This window comes from Eptesicus fuscus, chromosome 4 (assembly GCF_027574615.1).
Source record: "Eptesicus fuscus isolate TK198812 chromosome 4, DD_ASM_mEF_20220401, whole genome shotgun sequence".
Classification (NCBI taxonomy): Eukaryota; Metazoa; Chordata; class Mammalia; order Chiroptera; family Vespertilionidae; genus Eptesicus; species Eptesicus fuscus.
This window is the reverse complement of record NC_072476.1, coordinates 37,980,585-37,991,599: the sequence shown is the minus strand read 5'-3', so window position 1 is coordinate 37,991,599 and position 11,015 is coordinate 37,980,585.

Sequence of the window (11,015 nt, the reverse complement as noted above, 5' to 3'; positions counted from 1 at the left end):
CAGCAACTTTCAACCGGTGTGCCACAAGAATGTTTAAAACATGCAATACCTAACTAGTCAGGGGCGCTGACCTCTTTTTCCTTAGATTGTCAAATAAAAAATTAACAACAGCCAACACAACAATAACTGTCCAGTGTGAATGAGTCAGATTATACCTACTTTTTTTTTTTTTTTTTGTCAGATCGGCAAAATATATATATTTTTGGTGTGCTGCAGAATTTTAGTAATTAGTTTATGTGTGCCATGAGATGAAAAAGGTTGAAAATCGCTGTTAAGACTGGCTAACCAGCTGGGCAGGCATAGGTCAGTCATTGAGCATCGACCTATGAACCAGGAGGTCATGGTTTGTTTCCCAGTCAGGGCACATGCCTGGGTTGTGGGTGTGCAGGAGGCAGCCAATCAATGATTCTCTCTCATCATTGATGTCTCTCTCTCTCTCTCTCTCTCTCTCCCTTCCTCTCTGAAATCAATAAAAAAAAAAAATTTTTTTAAAAGACTGACTAACCAAATTATGCTTGGGAATAAGCAATAAGATAATTCTACCACTGCCACTACTACTGCTACCACTATGTTACAGCTAACTTCTATTGAGTACTATGTGCCAGGGATGATGCTAGGTGGTTTACATAACCCTTCAAATTTTTTCTCTCACACACATATATACACACACAATTAAAATTGGAACTATTATCCCATTTTGGGGAGGAGGTAATGGAAGCATAATGGGAGAGTTGGAGCTTGGCCTGCATAAGTCCAAAGACCACATGCTCAACCACTGTGATCCATGACCTCCAAAGAAGAGAGGGACAGTAAGAATAAATACAACACCAATCCTTGATTCACAGACTAGTTGGTAGGGGTGCAGTGTGTGACTTACATACACACACACACACACACACACACACACACACATACACACACAAATCAATAAATTTTACCACTGTAAACTACCTGGAACCTACACTAAACTTTGTTTCAGAATTCTAACTTCACATTAGCATCTTGCACTGATTCAGTGTCATTTATATGCATGTGATTTTTTTCATCTTTAGTATAGAATGATAAAGTGGATGTAGAGAATCAATGGACATTAGCTTACAATGTCCCTGCCTGTGATGTGAATCATCCCTTTCTCCAGGTATGATTCTAATGGATTGATACTTACAAGAAACAATAATCAAAATAATCAGGTCATTTCTATATTACTTAAATATAGAATTACTAGAGGTCCAATGCATGAAATTCGTGCAAGGGGCTCGGCCCTCGCAGTCCCGGCTTCGTCCGGAAGGTCATCCAAATGGTCATTCCGCTGTTCAGCCGTTTGGTCAATTTGCATTTTACGCTTTTATTATTATAGATAGAATAAAAAAAATCTATCAAATGTTGATATATATGTTTAGAAGAAGCTATTTCTGGACATTCACCATATTACCAATATTCATTCATTAATTCCTTCAACAAACATCCATTGCATACCATTGGAAACTATGGAAAGCAAACCCATGGATAAGGGAGGACACTTTATCATTCTATACCAAGCTGTTATAGGAACCCAAGGTATATCTGTTATATGCACCAAAGTCCCTGCTGTCATGGAGTTTATATTCTAGTGAAGTTGAAAAATAAGTAAGTAAACAGGTAAGTAAATGTGATAATCTCAGATAATAAGAAATGCTTTGAAGAAAATAGGAGAGGATGATGTGAGGGAACATGATGGGAACAGGAGGAATTTAACACTCTGACTGCCCCCACTCCTTCATTAAAAATCAATAAAAATCTCCTTTCCTAAATGTAGAATATTCCTCTGAATTTTGTTTAAAATAAGCACCAAAAATAGGCTTACACTAAAGGGAATAATAACTAAGCACTGCCCTTTGAAAGAGAGCCAGCCCAGAGAAATCCTGTCTTGGTTCTGTGTGACCAAGGGATGCATGGGAGGAGGCATATTTCACTCCCTTGGCCACTGGCCACAGCCTCTTTCATGGTAGCACACGCTGGGATCCTAGTCAGCTGTTAAAGATCCATGGAATAACTGATGGCTGTGTTCTGGTTAGCTTATAAATAAAGGCATAGGACATAAATTTCCTTTGTTTTATCATATCCATTGATAAAATTAGGCTAAGTTGATGACATACTAGTAAATTGGCATTCTGAAGTTATCGAGAAACTCCCAATATTGGCTGAAATCATTTTCATAATGTTGCCATTTCATTTTCATAAGCCAAGAGGTTCCAATTGGGAAATAATGCCTGTTATACTTTATCACATACAGTAGTCCCCACTTATTCATGAGGGATACGTTCTGAGACCCCCAGTGGAATCCTGAAATTGCAAATAGTTCTGAACCCCATATATACCATGTTTTTCCTCCCTATACATATACACATATGATAAAGTTTAATTTATAAATTAGGGACAGTAAGAGATAAACAAATAACTCATGATAAAATAGGACAATTATAACAATATACCTTAATAAAAGTTATGTGGTGTAGTTTCTCTCTTTCAAAATCTCATTTTGTGCTGTATTCACTCTTCTTCTTGTGCTAATGTGAGCTGATACGGTGCCTAGGTGATGAGATGAAGTGAGGCGAATGCACGGGCACTGTGCCGCAGCTTGAACACAAGCGCTGTGATACCGCCACGGTCAGTCTGAACAAGATGCCTACCGAGTGCCTAGTGGGCGGGGAGTGAGCACAGCATGGTACCTGGAGAAAGGGATGATTCACATCACGGGCGGGGACAGCATGGGACATGTGAGATTTCATCATGCTACTCAGAACAGCATGCAATATGTAAAACATATGAATTGTTTATTTCTGGAATTTTCCATGCAGTATTTTCAGACCAAGTGTCACTGAAACTGTGGAAAGCAAACCCATGGATAAGGGAGGACAGTGTCAATGCAAACCATCGCTGACGTTCAGAAGCATCGTGCTATGGAGATGTGGACATCTTATTTTTACAAACTGATGCCCTGTTGTGGCTATAAGGTTAGCATGGACATGATGAATCCAAGCTGTCATGCTCTTATTTGAGATGCACTGCAATGAAAAACTTGCTCAAGATATTGTTTTCGTGAGGGGAAAAAATCTTTGAAACTCCACAGGTTGGGGGAAAGAGATTGGAATGAGGGAGAGTGTAAGGTAGAAATGAGGGAGAAATGTGAAGAGGACGATAAAAGTCAGCAAAATGAGGGGACTGTTAGGAGGTGAAGCAGATTTTTTTGGGGGGGGGGGGAGAGGGGGCCTTGCCCATGGACACACATCTCTTACAACAAGTGAAGTCTCTTTATTTAGATTTATATAGAAATCCTGATCATTGCCACAGTCCTCAATGGAAGCTACTCCTCCTACTCCCAACAGCAGAAACAGCAAGGACAGTCCACCTTGAAAGATTTCATTCCGTTAGGGCCCAATTCAGTTTGGGTTAGGAGAGCTGTCCCCAGAGCTTCTCCTCAGATCCAGAAGAAGGAATGCATTTTCCTTCGGTCTGTCTGAACTCTCCATGGGACACGGGCAACATCAAATGCAGGTTGACATCTATTTGTAGCACAACTCGGAAAGGCGCTTCATTTTGAATTATTTAGCATGGCAACATTTTGCACATATAAATCATGTCCCGCTTGATTAGATTAGGCCAATTGGAGAAATATATACACCTGCCTGTCATGGAAAGCCCTTCGTGTCGGGGAGCAGGCTCCCCAGGGGGACATCTCAGGAGGTAAATTGAATACCGAGTGGTTTATCTTGTGATGGGGCCTGAACTGGAAATTGAAATTCCTGCATGGGCATCGAATTTCACATCAAAAATGAGATCCTAGTTCATCTCTGGTGGCTACAGGGTACCAGTCACTCCAGAGACTGAGATTTACGTGACTATGGCCGTCCTGTGCCCTTTATGTTGGGAGCTGGGCCCTGGCGACTTGATAATGTTCGTGAAGCCCTTTGAGGCCTTCAGATGAAAGGCATTCTACAAACACAAACTATCACTTGCATAAATCAGCCAAGTAGCTGCATATTATTTCTCTCCATCTCTGGGTTTGCCAGAATGGGGCGGGAGATAGCAAATGGTATACAGTGAGATGAAAGGATAGAGATTAATAGGCGACGGCTTTTTCATCAGATAAGGCCTGATGATGCACCGTTGATGGGCCTGATTTCTATTACGAGAATAAAAAGTACACCCAGGGTTGTTCTCATTGTGCTCAAAATCTCAGAGGAAAATCTCTTTCATAAAACAGGCCGCATCTCAAATGCTCTTCCTAATTTAAGTTCAGAAAAAAGAAAAGCACTTAGTGCCACATATGGGCACAGCAAGCACTAAGAAAATGGGATTGTGTTTCTTCTCCCCCCCTGGTCCCCCCTCCCTTTTTAAGAAACCTTGTTAAAGGGGGAAACTATGCATCTGAAAAGAAAAAAAACATGAGGAGGAGACCCAGTGCCATTACTTTGGAGAGCTGAGAGGTGGAGAATGAAAAAGCCATTGGTCTCAGTTTTACTGCCACAATGGCCTTTTATGAGAGGGATTAGATACGCCAAGGGCTGGTGCAGCGGTCGCTGGTGCCCCGAGCACTATCTGGAAAAAGGACGATAAAAATCAGTTTGTCGTAAGGTTAAATCACCAAAGACTTCCTAGATTGGCTTTTCAGATTGTTTTTCCTTTGGAAAGAAGATGAAAAAAAAGAAAGAAATACGGGCAAAAGCTGATTTTTTTTTTCCTTTCCCTTTCCCCCCCTCAGTGCAAGATGTAGCATTCAGAAAACATGTTGAGCGAGTTGAGGCATTAAAAAGATCAGTCTTTGGCTGTTGAATGAAAGGCTGTTGTGCGTGTGACTCACATACTAAATGGAAACCTGCCTTCAAAGCCTATTTTCCTGCCTAATTATACATACACAAAATGTAGCTGTCTGTTTCAATCAAATCATAGGAAAAGGAATAAAATTCCTCTAAAGATGCCATTTTCATGGTTTGTCATAACCTTCGAAACACTGCTAATGCAAAGGGAGGAAGTACAGCTGCATGGTCCAGATAAGGTTCCTGTAATTGTTTTTCTTTTAATTATTACTTTATAAAGACATTATACCTCCTACTCGGAAGAAGGAAAATTAGTGTCCTCTGCCTCCTCTTCTCTCCCCGCCCTTCCCATTTTCACACCAGGCTTGTTGATATGCATTTCAGCCATGGCTAGAAGCCAGCGTAGCTATGGAAATAATATTTAAGTAACCACCATAACTACAGCTTTCAGAGGGTTCCAGGGAGGAAGCCTCTTCCAAATTTATGTTTTGAATGAGTAGAGCTTTCCAAAGCACAAAATAGAGTGCCAGGGATCGAGATAAAGTGCTGAGACCTAAACAACTATTTGCACTCAGCTTTCAGGGAAATCGTTTCTATTCATAATAGCTAACATTTATTTTTAAAAATTAATTGCATGAACATTTTCATTGTTGTCACCCTCACTGAAGAATCATGTCATAAAATACACAAAAGGCTTTCCCCCCTAACATTTTATATGTACAGATCTTTTTTGTACAATAACCCGAAACTGTAAAGTTTAATAAGCCATTACTAATTTACATATTTTCATAGATTCAAATCATTAAAATGCAATGATATTTTAATGGCTTAATATATATCTAATTGCAGATTAAAATTTCCTAACACTGGAGATGGCATTGAACATACCCACCAAGGGGTTCCAAGTGCTTAATTCAGAAAGCACTGGCAGCTACTAACACTTCGGAGGGAAACCGAGTTTATCACTGGATGAGTACATTGATTATCTTGTAATGTGCATGTTTTTAAAAAAATCATAATTTTAATTACACCTACCACTCTTCTCCTTAATCTCTTCCCACCTACCAGCCCTATTAAGTTTGGAGCCTGCTGTATGAATCTATAGAGTAAACAATTTGATTATGAATTCTATGATAATTAAGCAGCTATGATCATAAAGCTACTCTCAATGACTCTAAGAAATCCTGGGGTAAGAGAGATATGTAGAAAATCAGAAACAAGTAAGAATGAAATAAGGCTTACGCTCTAGAAATCACTGCTTAAACCCCAAATGCAAAAATGGGATTGTGACATGTTAAAAACAAATGTGCTCAATTATTGATAATAGCACTATTCACAATAGCCAAAAGGTGATAACAACCTAAATGTCTATCAACAGATGAATGGATAAACAAATTGCTACCCCCCCACACTCACACTCAGTGGAATATTACTCAGCTATAATAAGGAACAAAATAATGATACATATTAAGGCCTGATGATGTGGATGAACCTCAAAAATATGATACTAAGCAAAGAAGCCAGATACAAAAGGTTGCCTAGTATTATATGACTTCATTTACATGAAATATAGGAAATAAGTAAATCCATAGACATAGAAAGCAAATTGGTGGTTGGTGGCTGGTGGTTGTCATGGGCTGTGGTGGGGGAGGGGGCTGGCTGGGGGGAGTAGAGAATGGAATGTAAGTGTTTAATGGGTAAAGAGTTTTATTTTGCAGTGATGAAAATATTGTGGAATTAGATGGTGGTAAACAACATTGTGAATATACTAAAAGCTATTGAATTATTCACTTTACAATTGTTAATTTTATGTTTTGTGCATTTCACCTCAATGAAGAAAACTGTGATCGCATCATTCACTCAATTCACTCAGCTCATTCATTTATGACTTTGAGGAGTATCTGTTTACCATTGACGGTGTGTCAGGCAGTGAGGTAATGCCAGGGATATAATGCTGAATCAGCTAGGCAAGGGTCATGGGGCTTGCCTTCTAGTTGGGGGGTGGGAGAGGATGAAGAAAACAAACAGAGCAAACAAAGTCAATAATTACAGACAGGGTTATCTGACAAAGGATGACTAAGTCAGTGGTGGGGGTACTTCAGCAGAAGGGATTAATGAAGGCCTTCCTTACGAAATGATATTTTTAAGCTCAGACTTGAAAAATAAAAAGTCATACATGGGAAGAAGATTAACCTTGTCGGGGCTCCTGTGGGACACTTCAGGGAAGCAGTGTCTACTGGCCAGCAATCAGGCAGTGCTGCTAGCAGCCCTGGCTTGGAATCCCACTCCAACACTTGACTTCTTGTGAGACTGTGAGCAACTCTCTGAACCTCCCTCCAGCATTTATGTATTTATCACCGTGTAACAAAGCAGCCCCGAATTTAGTGGAATTGAAACAATAACAATCTTTTGGGTATGGTTCAAAAGTTTGCACTGGGCTCTGCTGGGCAGTTTTCTGGTCTCTCCTGAGTTAACCATGCAAAGAAGGTCGTGCAGTGGCTCGAATGGGATGGCCTGGCCTAAGGTAGTATCACTCACATGTCTGTCTGGGGCACCTTTGTTCTCCTCCCTGTTACCATTCCAGCAGGCTGGCTTGAGCTTGTTCACACAATGGTCTGGAGTTGCAACCACTGCCAAAGAAAGCAAACCCATGTGCAAGGACTTTTGAAACCTCTGCGCACACTTGTGATGTCCCATTGGTCAAAGCAAGTCTTATGGCCAAGCCCGGGTTCAAAGGGTGGAGAAATACATTCTACCTCTGGCTGGAAGGAAAGGCAAAGTCACTTGGCAAAAAAAAAAGCACTGGTATGGGAATAGGAGGCATTATTGCAGCCATCTTGAAAAGAAACTCCCTTCTTTCTCAATGAAGGGGAGACGGTAAGATGTGGACATATCATTATTGTGAAAACTAAACTTATTCCCTCCTCTTTGTTAGCTGGGGCAGTAGGACATAGAAATGGGAAGAGTGTGGGATAAGATGGATTCAGATCTTATTTGGAGGGTTGGAATGCTTGATTGAGACATTGGTTGGTGTTTATCTTAGTCAGCAATAGGAACTTACTGACACATCGTGTACCAGTTGAACGACATGATTGGAATTTGTTTAGGCCATGATCACTATCTAGAGTTATCTGCTTCATTTGTTTATTTTCTTGTTCATGATCTGTTTTCATCTACCTGCTAGACAATAAGGACTATGAGGCAGAATAAGGACTCTGTCCAGTTTTCTAATCTGTCCTCAGCACATACAGCTTTGTCTGGCTCAAGAAATTCTTGCAGCGTGATGAAATGGAATTCAGTCACTTCCAACTTCCTCTTGTAATATGACTTACAGAAGTTTCAGTTCACGCACCCATATCTAGATGCACCATGTCCTCTCACCCTCGGTGTCCTCCAGCACTACACCATCCCCTTGGTACAGTCAATCACAATTAGAGGATAAAGGTATCTCTTGATTTGGTTACTGCACTTTTATTAATGCAAGATTGAATTTCTTGGTTCATATGGAACTTGTAGGTAACAAAAATTCCTAGGGTTTTTCTCCTACCAAGTACTATTAATCCAGATCTTATCACAAAATTGTCACCAAAAATAATTTTTAAATACCATAAATAAGTGTTGTCCTTGTTCAGTTTGACCTTCATTTCTGGCTCATCATTCTAATTTGCCAAGATTTTTCTGAATTCACATTATGCCATCAATAACATTTGCTGGCCTTCTCAGTTTCGTACCAAACTCATATTTGGCAATTACACTTCCTCTGTCTTCAGCAAAGTAGATAGTAGAATGTTGGGCAGCACTAATATGGAGACTTGCCACTACTGTATCACTAGAAATCTCCCTCTAGGTTTAACCAGCCACACATACACTCAACTCCCCTATTCTCCAGTTTTCATATTTCTACCCTTTCTCAGCATATCATTGGCAATTTATCATATGTCTTGCTGAAGTTAAGATGTCCAATGTTTATAGCATTCCATTTTATACCTTCCTATTTAACCAATCCCATTTTGAAAATAGTTGGTCATGGCTTATTTTCATCTTCTTGTTGACTGATCTGCAGCTGTACCTACACCTGGATCCACCTTTTTTATCTTACCTCTAAAAAGAGGGTGTTTTCAGGAGAAAATAGCCCTAATTCAGTCTATGTTCCACCCCTCTATTAGGACTCCTATCATCTCAAATTTTCTTGCATTTCCTCTCTTCTGTAATATGTCTTCCTTCTCCATTAGATTGTAGCCATTACCACTGCACTATTGGTTCTAAACCTGATTTTGTGTCAAAATCACCAAAAGGGGTCATTAAAACACAGATTGCTGCATCTCACCCCCAGAATTACTTATTCAACAGGTCTGAGGTAGGAGTCAATACTTTGCATTTCTTTTTCTTTTTAAAAAAAATATATTTTATTGATTTATTACAGAGAGGAAGGGAGAGGGAGAGAGAGTCAGAAACATCGATGAGAGAGAAACATCGATCAGCTGCCTCCTGCACACCCCCTCCTGGGGATGTGCCCGCAACCAAGGTACATGCCCTTGACCGGAATCAAACTTGGGACCCTTGAGTCCGAAGGCGACGCTCTATCCACTGAGCCAAACCGGTTAGGGCAATATACTTTGCATTTCTAACAAGTTCCCATCTGATGCTGAGCCTGCTGAAGACCACATTTTGAGAACTACCAACCTAATATATCCCATTTCATTTAAAACAACAACACTCCCCTGATTTCATAAACACCTCCAAAACTGGTGCTCCAGTTCCCTATTCCTCTTCATAGACAAACTTCCTCAGAACATTATCTAATCTCACAATCTCCATTTTCTCACCTTATGGTTACCTGACACCACAGGAACATTTTTTAGCAGATTCACCAATGATTTTCTTGTTGCCAAACCCTAAAGTCATTTGTCTGACCTACTCTATTCTGTCTCTATGCTACATTAAGAACGGTTTTTTATGGCCTCAACACAGTTTCACATGTGAAAGTTTAGGCCCCTTGGTCTCTAAACTTACAGCGCTGACCACATGGCTCTTTTGCCTATTTCCCTGACATCTTTCATGACTCCTGACTTACAGATTTTAAAAAATAAAAAAAATGAAAACTGGGAAAACGAAAGAAAGAATGGTTTTTAAAAATTATTTTCTTCTTCTAATAGTTTCTTAGGAACCATGTTCTTTTATGCTTGGCCTCCTAATTCACTGATTGCCTCTTATTCTCTTTTGCTGGCTCCCCCTACTTTACCCAAAGTCTAAATGCTGGAGTGCTTAAGGGCTTAGCTGTAGACTTTCTTCTTTATCTCATTCTCTCCCTAGGTGATCTCACCTAGTGCCATGGTTTTAGATATATATGCAAGTGAAGATCCAACATACACATCAAATGTCTCTCAGTCATCTCAAAGTTAAATCTCTATCATTTTAAACCTAGTCCTCTCCCAATTATCCCTGTAGTAGATAGAATTATGACCCTCCCAAAGATGTCCACTTACTAATTCCTGGAACCTGTGAGTGTTACCTTTTGTGGCAAAAGGGACTTTGCAGATGTGATTAAGATTAAGGACCTTGAAATGGGAAGATTATCCTAGATTCTCTGGGTGGGCCCAATTCATTTCTTAAAAGCAGAGAAACTTTCCCGACTATGGACAGTGGGAGTGTGATGATAGGAGGAAGCTCAGAGAGATAAGATGCAAAAGAAATGTTATGAGATAAGCCAAAAAATGTGGATAGTCTTTAGAAGCTGTAAATAGCAAGAAGACAGACTTTCCCCTAGAGCTTCTACAACTGGACCCAGTGCTGCTGACACGGGATTTTATCTAGCCCAGTGTGATTCATATTGCACTTCTGACCTATAGAACTATAAGATAGTAACTTTGTGTAGTTTTAAGCTGCTAAATTTGTGGTAATTTGTTACAACAGTAATAGCTAATCCTCATCTCTGGAAATGGCACCAACATTGCCAAGGCCAAATCCTTAGGTGTCATCCTTGATGCCTACCCAACCCAACAACAGGTCCTGACAGTTCCACATCCAAACAGATCTTGAATCTCCATCTCCTCTGCCAATACTCTCACCCAGGCCATCATCATCTTGTATCTAGACTTCTGCAGTCCCCTGCTACATCATCGGTTTGTTTTTGTACTGGCCCCCCTCTAACAGATTCTTTACTTGTCAATGATCTTTTGAAAAAATGCACATCACTTCTCTGCTTAAAACTCTCATCAC